Here is a 17,895-nt window from a genome sequence, read left to right as displayed (position 1 = left end):
CCATATCATTAGGACATCATCTATGAATCTCTTCCATGGCACTATATTCGATTGGTAGTGAGTATAACGTGAGATATGCATATCCTCCACTTGTGCCATGAACAGATTCGCCAACGATGGGCATATTTGGCTCCCATTTCTACTCCCTTCACCTGAGCATAATATTGATTATTGAACATAAATACATTATTGTTCAATGTGAATTTCAGAAACATTTTCAACATCGTGATGTGTGTTTGATGCGGTAGGTATAGTCTAAAATAGCAACAGCTAAGGTGTGATCTATGCTAGTGTATTCTGAGGATACATCAAGAGTTGCCAATACATAGTGTGTCTGCCACTCAATTTGATCAAGCATTTGGAGCACATGGGTGGTATCTCTGATATATGAAGGTATTTGAGTTACAAACAGTTTCGTGGCATTGTCCAAATATGTCGAAAGTCCTTTGGTGGCCCACCCTATTTCACTCATGATGGGTCTAACATCCGGTAACTTATCAAATGTTTTATGTATCTTAGGCAAAAAATATATGGTGGGCATGACCGGTACAGTGATGCTAAGAAATCTCTTTTCATCATCAGTCAGATGTCCTAACTGGTACTCATTTATCATACTCAACATGTTTTTCACAACATCTTTAGTGGGGTTAGTTTTCAAACATGTGTAGCAGTTCGGATTGCCTAGATGCTTATTAGTATTATCCAAATAGTCTGATGTATTGAGTACTACTACATTGCCCCCTTTGTCCGCTTCGTTGATGGTGATCGAATGGTCAGATGTTAGTCGATTAAGTGATATGCTTTCATCCTTTGTTAGATTAAAGAATTTATGTCTTGTCTTCAATTTTTGCCTATCCATATAATTATGAATATCACTTGTAACAGCTTGGTAAAAGGCTTGAATATAATTTTCAGTGCCTAAGTTTGGTGTAAATCTAGATCTCAATTTGAGCTCCTGTACTTTGAGCATACTTTCATGTATCCCCAGATCTTTGCAAATAGAAGATTCATCGACATGGATCTCAGGATTGAGTGAAAGTAAAGTAATGTATCTGCTATATGTTGCATAGTGTATGGGCTAGGAGGATGCTGAGGTGGTCTTGGGGAATAGTTACGGGCTTGTGTCGCAAATAATTTTTTTAATTTTAATTTGCCTACAAATTTAAATAGGTCAATCTGAAATTCTATGAAATCTGTGCCTGACGTGTGTGCAAATGAGAGTCCTTTATTAAGGACTGATAACTCTGTAGCAGAGAGTACTCTGTTAGATAGATTCAAGACTAGACTCGTAATGTCTATCTGCCATGTTGTTTGCGAGTGGTGGATCGGGTTAGTATACTTCTTGGTCTTGTATCTTCTTCTGTGCTTCCTTCCTCCCCTCTTGCTCCTGGTATGATGGGTGGTGTTGATGTATACTGTGAATTTGTTTGGAACCTGACATGTTTGAATGCCTGTTGGGCGCCCTTTTTGTGTCACTTTATTTGGTATAAAAAAACAGTTTTGCTGGGTGAAGGATTGATTGTCGAAGAGGCGCCGGCTTCTTCTTCCAAGTCTGGATCAGAGCTAATGGTTGAGGCAATAGGAGTGTTGTCCCAGGACCTAATTGAAACATCATATTTTGTTTGAAAAGTGTACACTCTGTTCTCACGATAGTCTTTGTCATCCCTGAAAAATTTGTGACATTTACGTAATTTATGATATTCACTAAGAATTTCATTCATTTTATCATAATTTTTCTTTTTAGTGGCCTCTGGATTCACCATTTTACTAATCTCTTCCTTTACTTCATCAATCTGTTGTGTCACCCTAATGTGTTCCCCTTTAGCATGCGATATAAGAAGTTCAATCATGTTCTTAGAGCTCTGATGTAGATTAGCTTCCCATTGGTCAGCCAGGTATTTATCTTCATCATTATCAAAATTAGGAAAAATCAAAATTCTAAATCCCCTTGGTATTTTGGAGTTATCTAAATAGTTGGTAAGGGAAGCTATTTCCCAATACTTGTTAATTTCTTTGCTTGATAGTCTTTCTAATCTCACACATTTTTGCCGTAATGTTTCTGAGATCCCTGGAGTATTTTTGAATGCATTGGGCCTCATTCCGAGTACGGCGCTAACCAATGGCGCTATTAACGCCTTGGTTGACGCCGTACCCGGACCGGCAGCGCCTTGGTGGATGGCTGAATTACCGCCCCATTCCAAGGTTGGCGGGGCGGTAATTCCCCATTCACCAAGGCTCTTCCCCATTCCCAAATGAGCCCCCATAGGGCTCAATGGGAATGGGGAAGATGCAAATAACGGTGACCGTTCATTACGGTCACCGTTATTGGCTTGGAGGCCCCTTTGCGCCCTCGACTTTAACACCTGCTCAAAGCAGGCGTTAAGGGCGAGGGCGCAAAGGGAACTCGGAGTATGGCGGTAAGGGATTACCGCCACCGGTCTCGTTACCGGTGGCCGCTATCCCTTACCGCCATACTCGGAATGAGGCCCATTGTCGGTGCTGCCCCTTGGGGCAAAAAGGGCTGCCTGGTCTTCCTCACGATTCAAAAGATTGTTGGCCTTAGAGATACAAGTGTGCCTCAGACGCACGTTAGAAGGCCTTTAGGTAAGATATAAACAGTGAAGGCAGTGAGTAAAGGCCTATGCATGCGTTCTGCACACTCTGCTTTAGTAATGGGATTGTGCTGCGCTGCAAATGTCAGGGCCAGGTAGCCACTAAATGCCTAGCAAAATAGATAATTTGAACAGAACCGCGCTCTTCCCAGATTCAGATCAGATGTTCTAATACACAATGTCCAGAGTTTGAACTGCAGTAAGATTTAAGTGAAGTTTTTAGGCTGACATTAAGTGCACACAAGAAAAATACACACACATCAACTCAAAAATTTGTTGTCAATCACATACCCAATTTTTGGTGAATTTGGTTGTGGACACAGGGGCAGGTCAGAGGCAAACAGAAGAAAGAAAACATAATGAGCAATGACAACATATTTTTAATTTGATGTGTGTGTATATTTACTAAATCCGACTGTTACTTTCCAATTGCACATGTATTCTTTTTTCATAATCTTTTTTCTTGTCTGACTGATGATGAAAAGAGATTTCTCAGCATCACTGAACCGGTCATGCCCACAATATATTTTTTGCCTAAGATACATAAAACATTTGATAAGTTACCGGATGCTAGACCCATCATGAATGGAATAGGGTGGGCCACCGAAGGACTTTTGACATATTTGGACAATGCCATGAAACAGTTTGTAACTCAAATACCTTCATATATCAGAGATACCACCCCTGTGCTCCAAATGCTTGATCAAATTGAGTGGCAGACACACTATATATTGGCAACTCTTGATGTATCCGCACTATACACTAGCATAGATCACACCTTAGCTGTTGCTCCTTTAGACTATACCTACCGCAATGTATCAGCCTCCCATCGAACACACATCACGATGTTCAAAATGTTTCTGAAATTCACATTGAACAATAATGTATTGATATTCAATAATCAATATTATGCTCAGGTGAAGTAGCAATGGGAGCCAAATATTCCCCCTTGTTGGCGAATCTGTTCATGGCACAAGTGGAGGATATACATATCTCACGTTATACTCACTACCAATCGAATATAGTGCCATGGAAGAGATTCATAGATGATGTCCTAATGATATGGTCTGGCTCTATCTTAGAATTGGAGCAATTCATTGCGTATTTTGATACCAATGTGTTTGGGATGCAGTTTACAGCACAATACAGCAGGGAACAGATAGACTTTCTAGATTTAAGGATATATGTTCAAGATGGCACAATTAACACTAGAACTTATCGAACACCATCTGAAGTTAATTCAACCTTGTACTCTACAAGTTGTCATTGCCCGTCCACGATACAGAATATACCAATGGGCGAATTCTACAGGGCACGCAGAAACTGCAATAAAGACCAGGACTTCCATGAAGAGTGTGAACACTTCTATCCAGTAGATTTTCTCAAAGAGGATATTCAGAAGAGTGCATTAAGAAAGGCTTAGCCAGATATCATACTATGGATGGGGCAGATACATTAAAACCTAAGCAACATAAATCTAATAAACCAGACACTGTTAACATTATCACCAAGTATACAAGAGATTCTAACTCTCTATATAAACTCCTTCAGAAACATTGGGGCATTCTCCTATTGGATAAGGACATTATGCCTTTTCTGGCTAATAAACCAAGATTTATCTTTACCAGATCAGGAACAATTGGAGACAAAGTATGTCCTCTTTTCTTCAAATTCACAATGACTTATCCAGAGAGAAGGCTACTTGGTTGTCCCCATCCAAAGGTTTTCATAAGTGCGGTAACTGTTGCATGTGTATATTTGCGGAGACCTGTACTACACAATTCACAGATCTTAATGGACGTACTATCAAGATTAGAGACTTTATTAATTGCCGTACGACGCATGTTGTGTTTGCAATCAGATGTATTTGCGCCAAAATATATATTGCTTCCACCATCAGACAACGTTGAATATTAGTATACATGAGCATATCTCTAGTCTCGGCAGTCAGGACCCGCAAACTGCCACTTGCCTTCCATTGGCAAACCCTATACCAAACAGACAAGAAGGATGGCATTTACTTTACAGGCCTGATGAAGGCTAGATTGGGGAAGAGAGGTGGTGACACAGTATCGAAATTCAGGCAACTTGAGGCTAAATGTATTTGTTTATTCCGTTGCACGAAAGAAGGTCTCAATTCAGACAATGAGATGCATGTATTCCTGTAATTAGGGGCCTTGCACAGTACATGTGATACATTAGTATTTGTCATTTATGTATATTACATGATTTGCAACAATTTGTGATGGCCAAAACAACCTGTGACCAATGAACATCTGCGACCTCTATTTAGATCAAACATGATGCTAGGCCATAAATGAACTTCAGGTGTAAGATTAATCCATGTGCTACTCTTTGAACATATGCATTCAACAATGTCTAAGTGGCTCGCACTCAAAGCTGTAGTAGGCATGGGTCTGTTTGTGCAGCAAATATTGTGACTTTCACTATATATTTCTATTTTCATTCTGCATACAGCACATTTATTTTATTACTCACGTACATATACCGATAAGCACGATACACGGATGCGCTTTAATTTCAGCATTGCGCATGTGCACTATGAAGACTGCACGTTCTTTCAACCTGCGCATGCACAGGAGACTAGAGTGTTTCCCCTGCGCAAGCGCACAGTCATTCCACTTGGACCAATGGCGACTTGCCGTGTCAGTGGAAGCTGAGACATAATGATGTCCGAACAGTGCTCGCGTTAGTTAGAACACTGTTGACAACCGAAGGGATCGAGCCCATATAATCAGGTAAACGTGCTAACCGTTAATAAAGGAATCCATTACTTACCTTTTCCATTTACAAATTGAGGACTTAAAACACGTTGTTTAACTTAACAGCCTGCTGCACGGTGTGTCCATTGGGGGACAGTATTGTTGATCTCAGAACCGAACCTGCGCCCACAGGGGGACATTAGAATACAACGTACCTTTGCATATACGCGTACGGGTGAGCATTCCTATACCAATCTTATCTAATTAATGTGCCCACATTTAACTCTTTTTATAATTAATTCCAGTTCCCGATTTACTAATGCCCATTCGTGAGAACCCACTTTATTTCATACTGTATCCGTTCAATGCCACTATTAACATCTGGAATTGTAAAGCGAGATTGTGGATTCGCAATCTCTGTGCGCTGGTGATCACTGATTATGATAAGTTGATCAAGTAGTGCAAGCAGCAATCCAGCTCCCGCCAGCCGATCCACCGCGGTTGGCACTTGTAAAGTGAGTTAAAGAGAGATGGGCAGGTATTGCGCTTTACACCATTACACTAAGGCAAATACAATCATAATCACATGTTTTAATTAGAACATGAACAGCCAACACATGTTTTGACACCCAGGTCGTCTTCAAGGCTGGATAATTTGCACAAAATAATAAATACAGAAAAATAATTAAAACCAGCAAGTTAACAGTGTTGGTATGCAAAAAACAATGTTGGTATTAGAGTTACACAAAAAGGAAAATTAAAATAAGAATGCCAAGTTAACATTGGCAATTTTAAACATTTCAATTGAGTACATATTCAACAAAAGTTGGTCTGGAAAACCATATTAGAAATAAGTGTTATACGGGATTTCATTAATTGTAAAATGACTCACGTAGTGTATGCCCTCATCTGTGTTTGTGGCAAGCTCTACGTGGGTAGCACCATACGCCAAGAGTTCGAATTAGAGAACATTTGACTAGTCTCAGGATGTCTGAACCCAAATCACCCTAAGCCGTTAATTGGCAACTTCAACATCAGCTGCATCTTATCTCTGATCTGCGCTACATTGGACTAATGAAAGCGCATCGGGGGAAAAGGGGCAGCAATCTCTTACTTAAATTGCGACAAATGGAAGCAAAACCTATTTGTCTGTTACAATGCACCACTCGAGGTCTGAATTCGGATAATGAAATGTATGTCTTCCTGTAACATGGGTTGTATTTCTTCACTTTCTTACCTCCATGGTGTTCTTTTCCAGTTGTAATTATTACCTATAACATGTATTTCACCCCATTTCGGATTCAGTCACAGTAGGGGCCTGTTTGGCCCACACCGGGATCTGTTCCCTTGTTTGCCCAAGAACCAGCACCTATCCCATTAATTTCCAGTGCTTGTTCGTCTTCATTACTGTTGAGGATTATCACAGTATGTTCTTGTGCACCGCTACCATTCATTGGTTCTCCATTTCTCTTATATTTTTTGCACCATTACGAGCATCTATCTCATTGTTCTCCAGTGCTTCGTCACTTTGTATTATTGAAGGCTGCACCATAGCAGGGCTATTTGCACCAGCCACTTCATACAGGTTGTTCATCATATTTACATTTTATTGACTTACAACTCCCTTTTAATTATTTTATCATGGCCGTTTTGCACCTTACCTAACATTAGCTTTCTTCCGTTTGTGTTTAGAGTTATCTAATGCATTTCCCCTCACAGGCTTCTACAATTTTATTTTGCTCTACCCATTTTGGTCTCATAATGAGCCTATTTCGCCCAGGAGGCACCTACGTGATTCTTTCTTGTGCCAATGATCGATATTAGATTAGTTCTCCACTCGCAGATCTGCATTGTTTACTTTTGACGTCATCCGCGCGACGTTACGCATCAGCAATGCAGCTCAATTCACTTCCGTGACGTATGCGGTAGTTTCTGTATTTCACCCGCCACTAGGATAGGCGGCTTCTGAGACTGTCCCGTAACACAACGGCACCACTCGATTAGACGAGTAAGTTTTCCATTCTATGACTGTTCATCCCTTATTAGTTACCGCTGCCTCCAACACCTTGTGCTGACTTTTCTGCATTTCACTAGTGCCTTTTGCTTTGATATTTTCAGGCGATATAGCTGCATCAGCCACCACGGCCTTTATTGTTCTCTCTGTGTCATTTGTATGACTTGCTTGGTTCCACACGTGACCTTTCATTAGGTATGTGTCCTTCTATTTTGTTCATCACTCACTTTTCTCTCAACTCAATCAAGCGCAATATTTGACGGTATTGTTGTTCCCAAATAGGATTTCCTTCTGATTTAATTTACCATAGTTGCGCACGGTAAGGTTTACTGTAATTTCCTTCTTTTTCGGACCTTTGCCCGCTCTGAGTATTCCCTCTCTTTGGTAGTCCATTTATTGTCAGTTCTTCTGCCTCATCTCACCATCCAGATTTCTGGTTGATTTTCCTCACTGATTGCCCAATGCACTACTCTAGTATTCGACTTCACTCAGCACCTTGGTGTTTCTGTTTTTCATTTTTTGGAGAACTTATTGGTTTCACCTCAATGCTCTCAGAGGTAGCTGGTGCTTGGTTTGCATGTGGGACAGTTCCAGTGCCTTAGCCCATCACAAGGCCCACAGTTCACCAAATTGGTTTGCAAGTATGCGCTCAGCAAAAATCCTTTTACTAGTGTTCATTGTGATGTTCTTTGTTTTTTCCTATGTCATCCCAACCGCTTTCGTAACCTCTGCTCTTCCCTCTTAACCTGACGTATGGTATGCAATTCATCTTTACGTACATACTTTATTTCTAATATGGTTTTCCACAACAATTTTTGTTGAATATGTACTCATGTGAAATGTTTAAAATTGACAATGTTAACTTGGCCTTGTTATTTTAATTTTCTTTTTGGCGTGAATCTAATACCAACATTGTTTTTTGCATATCAACACTGTTAACTTGCTGGTTTTAATTATTTTTCTGTTAACATATGGAATAGGTCGTGAATGACACCACCTGCATTACACATCGTCTATCCATAGCTGCATTATTTCTGTGCTCAATTTCACACGGAATTGCATGTACCACACCTAAACAACACATTTGGGTGCTATAGTAATGCTTCTCTATCACATACTTCTAATAGTACAAATAAATGTGACACACATAGGTTTTGGGACATGTCACTTTATATTGCTGCACTAACCCACCCAATGCCGTATGGTGTCATTTTAGCTTTTTATTAATAGGGACATGCAATATGCAACAAAAACATTGCTCATTATGTTTTCTTTCTTCTGTTTGTCTCTGACCTGCCCCTGTGTCCACAACCAAATTCACCAAAAATTGGGTATGTGATTGACAACATATTTTAATTTGATGTGTGTATATATTTACAAAATCCGACTGTTACTTTCCAATTGCACATGTATTCTTTTTTCATAATCATTTTTCTTGTGTTCACTTAATGTCAGCCTTGAGAACGATGTTCAGTCGAAACACGTGTCGGCTGACTTTCCATGGATTACTTCATTAAAACTTTACTTAAATCTTACTGCAGTTCAAACACTGGACATTGTGTATTAGAATATCTGATTGGAATCTGGGAAGAGCGTGATTCTGCGTGTCACACTGTTCAAATTATCTATTTTGCTAGGCATTTAGTGGGTACCTGGCCCTGACATTTGCAGCGCAGCTCAATCCCATTACTAAAGCAGAGTGTCCAGAGCGCATGCATAGGCCTTTACTCACTACCTTCACTGTTTATACCCTGACAGAACAAGTCTGCGGTGTTGAGCGATGCAGGGGTTTGGCGGCGGATGGGTCTGTGGCAAAGACAGTGAGTGTGAACAACTCACCCTCCTGTCTGCAGCCGCCAGGTAAGAAAATGTGGGAGTTCATAGCCCCTCTGACCTGTGCCCTTCTCCCCTGACTTGAGCCCCCCACCCCCTGAGACTTGTAACTCTGCCGTGCCCCTAGGATGGGTGCGCCCCCTTCCGTGATTGATTCTGTCATGTGTTACCCTTGCTCCCATCCCCGTGGATCCATCACACTCTTTCATTGCATTGCACTCCCTCGTGCCTCCCATCCTTGGCTGCATTCACACCTGCTTGTCCTCTGCCCACACGGTTCTCTTGCAATCCTTGATTGCATGCTCCCAAGCCCCTACCATCATGTTTACAATGGTGCCCGCACATCCCTTGCCTGTTTGGTTCCCTCAAATTCCTTGAGCCTGTGTGCTCCGTGCCCCTTCCATCCTTGGCTACGTTCGCATCTGCGCCTCCTCTGCCTGCATAGTTCACTCACAATACTTGATCGCGTGTGCTCCATGCCCCTTCCATCCTTGGCTTCGCTCGTACCTGTGCATCCTCTGCCCATGTGGTTCCCTCGCATTCATCGATCACATGTGCTCCACGCCCCTGCCGTCCTTGGCTGCATTTGCACATGCGCGTACTCTGCCTGTGTGGTTCACTCGCAATCCTTGATCGTGTGTGCTCTGTGTCCCTTCATCCTTGGCTTTGAATGCGCCTGCACATCATTTGCCCACATGGTTCCCTCACATTCCTTGATCATGTGTGCTCCGTGCCCCTTCCAGCCTTGGCTGCATTCGTGCCTGCACATCTGCTGCCCATGTGGTTCACTCGCAATCCTTGAACAAGTGTGCTCTACACCCCTTCCATCCTTGGCTATGCTTGCGCCTGCGTGTCCTCTGCTTGTGTGGTTCTCTCTCAATCCTTGATCACGCGTACTCCACGCCCATTCCATCCTTGGTTATGCTCACGCCTAAGCGTTCTCTGCGCATCCCTGCTCCTTCTGCGAGCCTTTAACCTCTTCCTCCCTGTCCCTTTTCCTCCTTCACAGCCCCTTCCCTTCCCCCTTTGTTTCTACTCTGTGTGCTGCTGCTTTTCTTCTTCTAGTCACCTAGTTGCTTGACTGCTCTGTGCTTGTGTCTTCTGTCTTTGACTGCTGTATACTTGTACTGCCTACTGATGTATGTTTTTCACTCTCTGCCTTTAGGTTCCCTCGATCATTGTTCAGTAACTTAGCCCCCGCCCTTCCTGGTAGTTTCCTCACATCGTACCACCACCCCTGTTGTGTTCCTTTTTTCTTTCCAGTTCCCTCGTTCTTACTCTGTTAACTGGTTTGTTAAGCACAGCTACATGGCTGCTCTTCTTTTTCGTCTCATCAAGCCCATCGTGAATTAAAATTAACTTGTTCTTGTCTTGTTCTTGTCTGCTTTCACCCCTCTTCTTTTGCCCATCCCTAGTGTCTACTCCCATACCTTGTTTCCCCACCCCTCACTCCCCCTCTCCCTCCTGTCTCCCCTCTCCCCTCCCTCTGCATCCACTATGATGCTCTCTGTCTCTCCTATCTACTCTCACTGCATTCTCTATTGACTATCCTGTCCTTCTTACTAAGACTGGTAGGAAGAAGTTCAAAAGGGATATCCTAGTCTCCAACCCAGGCCTCCTTTTCACCGATACCTACACCAGCGCTTCCTCCAGACAGACCCTCACCGACATCCTCTTTGAAGTTCCTTCACCAGACCTATGGACTCCACATATGGTCTCTGTGCTCTCTCCTTTTTCCTCCTCTCCCATTAATGGAGGCACCCGGTGGGAGGCCCTCCTAGCCCCCTTCCACTCCTCTAAGACCATTATTAATGTTTACCTAAATGGCACTATCTTGGTCCAAGGCCCTCAGGTCAACCTCCTCCTTTTTGATAGACGCTTCCTGCGCCTCTTCAATTTCCTTTCTTCTCCTGCTGTTCCTTCTTTCCCAACTCCGGCTCCTCTGCCTCCACAGTTTGCCACCTCTTTGGCTTTCACTACTTCTTCTCTGGCTGCCCTGTTGCCTCCCTACTTTTCCACCTCTCTGGGGCCTTCATCCTCCTCCTTGGTTTGTATAGCAGTGAAGTGGAGAGAGAGAGAAGGATAGGGGAATTGCAGTGCAAGGAGGAGACTGGCTGGTGGGGATATTAGGAGATATTTGTTGGACTTTACAGTGGGTGAGGGCAGAGAGAGGTGGGCGAGAGAGGAGGACAGAGACAAGAACATATGAAAAAAAGCAGCATGGCCAGAGAGCCTGGACGGCACATAGATGGAAAAGTAGCACATGTTGGTGGCTGGGAAGGACACAACCCACCATGCCATGCAAACCAGAAAGAGACCCATGTCCACAACAACCCTACAAATAAGTGCTGTCAACCAGAACCCCACACCCTACCCTACCCTGCACCAATCACCAACCCTGCCCCTGTTGGACACCATTGTAAATGGACATGAGGACAATAGGAAACTGTACACTCACCCCCCCCCCCCCCAACAGACCACACACCGTGGAAGAGAAAGTCCCAGAAAGTGTGCAGGGTTCACTGGGTGTACCTGGAACACCTACAGGGACAACAGATGAACAGGAGGTGATGAGAGTGGACGATGTACCACATACATGTGCAAACATACCGTGCAGTCACTCACAGTGCAGGATTTGAACAAGTATTGGAAAAATAAGTCATGCAATGCAACCTGGCACAGAGAGCATACTTAAAAGAACCATGAACAACAAGTGACCTGATTTGGGTACACAGGTAAAGTCTGTCAGGGGTACACACATGCATAGTTGTACAACCTTAAATGCAAGTGGGACAAGCCTGTCCTGTGGAGTCAATGTTGACAAATGCCCAGATCTGTGTCACAAGATGCAAGGCCATGAAGCGGTGTAGCTGAGGTTGTGTAGACCTGACAATGAATGTGTGTTTTAGATGTGGAATTGTAGCAGGGCAGGTCATGTGAGCGGATAAGGGAGTGGAGTGGGCACTGGCACAGGTCAAAGAGTAGTGTATACAGGGAGTACACCTGCAGGGTCATGTAGGACACATGGGAAGGAGGAGGAGAAGGGTGGCAGTAAGAAGACAACATAATGGTCATTGAGGCAAGTGTTGAATGGTCCAGATACACAGAGAATGTAGGACCAGAATGAATATGTAGATCCGGAGCATGGCAAATACTGCACATGGCTCAAGTGTGATAAGTGCTGCTTATTACCATAATGTTTGCATTCAATGGTGGAAGTGCAACATCTGCAACAGTGCACTTACATTGATGTGAAAGGGCACATACCTACACATGCATGTGGACAGACCCACATCTGCACTGACATTTACCGTGACTCACTGATAACACCCCCAGAAAGTAAATGTGTGTGAATGCATGCAAAGATCGTGGTGACCATTAATACAGATATAACAATAGAGACAATGCTTATTCTTACCTACTGACAGAGCTGCCCTGATGTGATTCCATCATCAACTCCACCGGAAACTGTACCTACACATTTGAGAAAGGAGGGCCAGTGCCTGGTACAGGGCATGCGGGCTATGGAGGTGGACCAAGGAGGTGAACGGGTGCAGGGCGGACCTCCCATGAAGTGCAATTACTGGATGAATCAGGATCAATGCAACAACATGGGAGATAGTATGTCACCAGCGATGCTAGCCAATCATGCATATAGCACATGTGTGGAAAACATTAATCAACCCATTGTTACCTGCACATGTCATCCAGTTGTTCTCAATGAAACAATGGCAGTTGACACCAATGTGCATGGCTGTATCTCCAGGAATTCACTCGTAATTCCTTTAAGAGGGTTACAAAACATCTCTGAAGAAAAAAAAGAAGAAAAAAAGTCCATCTTGGATTGAGAAAAAAAAATGGCTCCATCCTGGACAGGGGTATTAACAAATAAGAAGAATATATCCATCCCGATAAAGGGTTCCTCACTGGTCTACCTGCTGTAGTCAGGCGTTTCTGAGAATTTCAAGTCTGTTTGCCGGTATTTTCTCTTGTTACTAGCAGAATAGAAAGAAAAGGGGTGAGAAAAGGGCTGAGCTAGGTTCAAGGAAAAAGAGAGATAATGAAAAGAGGGAATATATCTATTGGTTAATACCTTCTTGTCAAGGGGTTGCAAAAAGTGAGAGGCTCTTCTTTACTGAGAAATACGGTAATGCTTCGGGAATGCTACAGGGAACAGAAGAATGTGTTACGAGGTTTGAGGAGTGTGTGGGCCCGGAACCCGCCAAGAATGAATTTATATGAATTCAGTGCATCTCTAGTTACCTTTGTGAAGGGGTATGTGCGTAGCCCTGAAAAGAAAGGTATTGTGGAACAGCATCAGCCGCAATGACTTTACGCCCTGCGAATGGTGATAGAGAAATAGGGAGAAACAGATGTTTTTACGGCTGGTCGAAATTTCCTACCTACTAGATCAGGTGTAAGGATTTCTCTTGTGTGTACCAGACATGACAAAATCGGAGATTCTGCAACAGACTTGGACGCGGTTGAGACCACGGCAAGCTTTCTGAGTTCTGAGTTTTCGTAGAAGAAAGATTTGTGCAGGCGCCAAAGGTATGCCATGTTACTGTGATGCTTAGAGGATCGGGGAGCGCTACACATGGATTTCCCTGCTAGATAGGATAAAGACGAGAGGGTATGTCATACAGGACTGCAACCAAGGGTATAGAAAGAGAAATTAGATTAGATTGATGCAAATTTACGGAGCATTGTCTTGAGAGAGTAGCAACGCTCGGGTGTGTTGTTCTTGTCCATCAAAAGCCTTCCCTGGCAACAAGGGTGGAGCTTCCGTGAATCATGACAGTGCTGGCCCTCCCATCCTGCGGTTGATCTGCAGGTGGTTGTGGTGGTGGATCCAATCGATTCAGTGCCAACGTCTTGTCTTCACTGGTCAGGGTCAGCCATGACAATTGCGGTGAGGTCACAATGCGCTTCAGCATGAATGGCTACAGAGTCTGTATGTGCGCTCACTTGTGATGCATAAAGTTGCTGGGGAGCTGTGTCCTTGTGGCTGAGAGTTCATAATGCAGTGTAGTCCTCAAGCTCTCTATCTCACATGGATTGGATCTATGAGATGCTGACATCTCATGCCTCAGGGCCATTCTATGTGCCTTAGCATCTGCATGAAGAGACTCCTGCAGACACCTCAGATCAGCCCGTCGGCCCTTGATTTTGGCCTCCTCGCCAAGTCTGTGGGAGCGGCTTGGGGACCACATGATCTGCATCCTTTGTGCATCCTGGGCCGCTGGTGGGGTCGTGTTCTTGGGCAGTCGATTAACACCCTCTGCAATTTTATCCAAAACATTGCCATGCCAGATGGCGGTACTCTACATTTTTTGCTCCCACACTGTCTCTCCAGCCTGCACACATCCACCACATGTGCGGGGCCCACAGCGGCATGAGGCAAGGGACAAGTCCCGTTTCAGCGGTGCCCCTGTCATTGGCTGCAGGTCTGCATCCCTCAATTGGACATCAGAACCAGAACATGACACTAACTCATGGGAGTGTGGCCTTGCAACAGTAACCACTGGAGATGTGGGGCCCACTACTGACTTTCCTTGTGAAGCCAGCTGCACCACCGCAAACCCAACAGCACCATCTGCTTGTTGGGCCACTCACCTTCTGCCTCAGTGAGTCCTCCACTTCTGGTTCTGCATCCGAATCAGCTGAGTTAGTGGAGTGCAAAGAGTCCTGAACACGACTGATAATGGCAGGATGTTCATGGTGCAGCACACAACTGCCTCCACTGGTGGAATTATGTACAAGTACCTCTTCTTCATCCCCCCCTCTGTATGCGCTGCATCATCACCTCCACATGGATAGAGATTGACATTTGGAGTCATGTGTGTGCTCACAAACATGCACATGTGCATCGAATAACAGACATACACAAAATGGCAGGATTCCCATACATCTGACATCATGACTTGGCACACTGTGAGCTGTACGCCACAGATATATGGCATTTGTTCACATGCAGCACCACCCCCACCCCTGGTCCAGTCCTTGCCGTTAATGGACACATAGACGTACTAAAGTGGCAGACACAATGATGCAAGGGAGAAAGCATGTTTCTGTCATGCATCGACTAATGGACCCATACAGGTCTATCGTGTCAGACAGGTCGTTCTATTTTGAACTGCATGAACACATTTGTAAATCGACCATGAACCTTCATGACATGCAATGCAATGCAGACAGCACACTCATTGGCATTATTCATGCCCCTAAACTTTTGCATGCGCTGTCTATAGGCATTTCTATTGGAGTATACCTGACTGCCCACGTTGCCATCATTATCCACCATCAGCAATTATTCACCATGTTTTATGTAGTGTGGACACTGGCAGTACAGAAGTCAAGATGCATCTTCACAATGCCTGCTACACAGGGCAGTGGTCTGTGGGAACTGATTCCCCTGGCAGGCTGCTCACAACACCTAGGGCCATTGCAGAAAGCTCTGACATGCATCCTGACAAGTCATTTCGAAAGAGTAGGTGACTATACAAACAAGAAACTCTGCAGCAAATGATGTGTGTGGTGGACGCATGTTGCATGTACCTGATGTACAATGCAATAAGACAGGCCCCGATAATATGGAAAAGAATGATACATGTGGATGGGGCATTGTTTGGTGTGACACAGAGGTGTGCCCTCTGGGTGATGTGTGCCTGTTAAGGGTGTAATAAATGGGGTGTTGAAATTTGCATATGATTCGAAAATTGAAACCCTGCATGCAAGTACAGGCACTGCTCTGTAGGCCAGCAGGCAGCAATGTGAACAGTCACACTAACATGGGCTAGGTCAACCATGATTGTCCACACATACGATGCACACACATTCCACTTACCAGATGTGTACTCAAGGGTCTCCATACCTCCCACACCTTGCACCTGCTAAATGCTCATGAGTTTACTCGTGGATTTTTCAATTGGAGTCAGCTCCTCCTTCTCTGGTGCCCCGCCCCCCCAGTGGCCAGTGCAGAGGCCAGGTTGACACTGAGCTTATTCTTGGTCCTCCATGTGAGATAATTCCACCACTTCTGGACCTGTTCAGCAGTGTGAGTCTCCACACCTAAGGCATTGATGAGGTCTGTGACATGCCGCCAATGCACCATTCTTTGTGCTGATGTAAACATGCTCCTATATATATGGGAACATGGTTATCGTCTACATAGTCAACGTTGATCTGGAGCTCCTCATCAGTGAAGTGCCTCTTCTTCTGTGGACCCTTCTCCTGTGCCATGTCTTGGTTGGATCCTCTTCCTGCTCTGTACGATGTCCCTTCTTGGACCTACTGGCACTAGGTGCTGCTTCACCTGTCTGGCTGCGACCATGTCGAGGTCCAGGTGCCAAGTCACCTGTGGCCAGAGACCCACCACGCCCTGCTGGGGCAGATGTGTCCCGACCATGTCCCCAGCCCTGTCTACTCCCTTTCTCATTTAGGGCCTTTCCACTCATGTTGCAGATGTAATGGATAAATGGAAGGCACACCAAGATATTGTTCTAGGCAATATGAGGAAGGGAACAGTCTACGCAATGTACAACATAAATGTGTGGTCCAGCAAGGCTCCAATGTGCCGCAAGATCACAAATATGCGTATGTGATAAGCAGAGGCACCACAAAAGAGAAAAAGTGTGTATGCGATACCCCGGAAAGGTTCTGAAAGGTGAGAAAAGCAGTACACGATACGCAGAGGCATCCCAAATGAAAACAATTGTGATGCCCAAAAAGCTTTATGGAAGGAGAAAAAAGTGGCATGCAATACGCACTCCAAAAGAGAATAAGTGTGATACTCGTCCATCTCATACCTTTGTACGCACAGGCAGTGATGTACATCCCGCACCTTAAATTACACCGCAATTGCCGTGAGCGATGTAGGCATGCTGCGTAGGTGTGCTGTGTGCAGCAAATAGGATGTAACTTAAGCATTAAGGGCCTTTACTCTGTTTTCAGCTGCTATGGATGAGAGACACACAGTTCCTCCTGCACCCTAGCTGTTGCGTTTGCCTCCTCTGGCTCCTGCATTGGCACTCCTTATCTGCTGTTGCCTGCTTGTGTGTGAGGGCATGCTTGCTACCAGCACTGTCTCGGAGTGCCAGCTGTCCTGCTATTGCCTGTACTCCTGTGTTGGGCCTGTGACCACCTCTTCTGTGTTTGGGATTTACACCTCTCCCTGCCAACACCATCTCAGCTCCAGAGCACCTGTCCAGGACCCAGCAAAGCAATACCTGTCTCGGGGTGTGCCATGTCCTGACCATCAACCTCCTTGTAAGTGTGCAGTACCACCATGCCAGCGAGGCAGAAGGCTGCCAACTTCACCACCACTGGAAGTTGGCATCCTGGTCGATTGGGTGCTAGGTGCCTATGATGCCCTCTTCAATCCAGCAACACAGCTGGGTATTGATGCACACCAACAGATCTGGGACGACATAAAGGCGGTCCAACAACGCAAAGGGTTAATGGCAGACCTTTCGATGAAGACGGTTCAGATACAATGGGACAACCTCAAAGATCGTAGCCATTCGAAAGAGGAAAGTGGTGTTTAGAGATGCCCCATTCTGTATGCAGCTTGAGTGTAGATGGGTAGCAACATGTGTTAAACGCAAATCATATAGTGCCTCCTTTTGATTTATATTGGCCTAAGCCTAGTTGCTCTATGGGGAAAACCGCGTTGCAAAGTTCCGATTTTGGGTCGATTTCGCCGCCATTTTAG

At 44.6% G+C, this 17,895-nt stretch overlaps 1 long non-coding RNA gene across 2 annotated transcripts in view; it reads left to right on the top strand.

Annotated features, from left to right (window-relative positions):
- The first annotated feature begins 5,246 nt into the window (after positions 1 to 5,246).
- LOC138491478 (uncharacterized) overlaps positions 5,247 to 17,895 on the top strand; it is a 117,130-nt gene continuing 104,481 nt past the window's right edge. For both annotated transcript variants that reach the window (XR_011276019.1, XR_011276020.1), the window contains exons 1-3: positions 5,247 to 5,371; positions 5,462 to 5,570; positions 9,108 to 9,209. This is a non-coding gene — a long non-coding RNA (uncharacterized lncRNA). The remainder of the gene's footprint in view (positions 5,372 to 5,461; positions 5,571 to 9,107; positions 9,210 to 17,895) is intronic.

This window comes from Ambystoma mexicanum, chromosome 10 (genome assembly GCF_040938575.1).
Source record: "Ambystoma mexicanum isolate Mex_15411 chromosome 10, UKY_AmexF1_1, whole genome shotgun sequence".
In the NCBI taxonomy this organism is placed as follows: Eukaryota; Metazoa; Chordata; class Amphibia; order Caudata; family Ambystomatidae; genus Ambystoma; species Ambystoma mexicanum.
The sequence above is the reverse complement of the archived record's forward strand: the minus strand, read 5'-3'. Positions and strand labels throughout refer to the sequence as shown.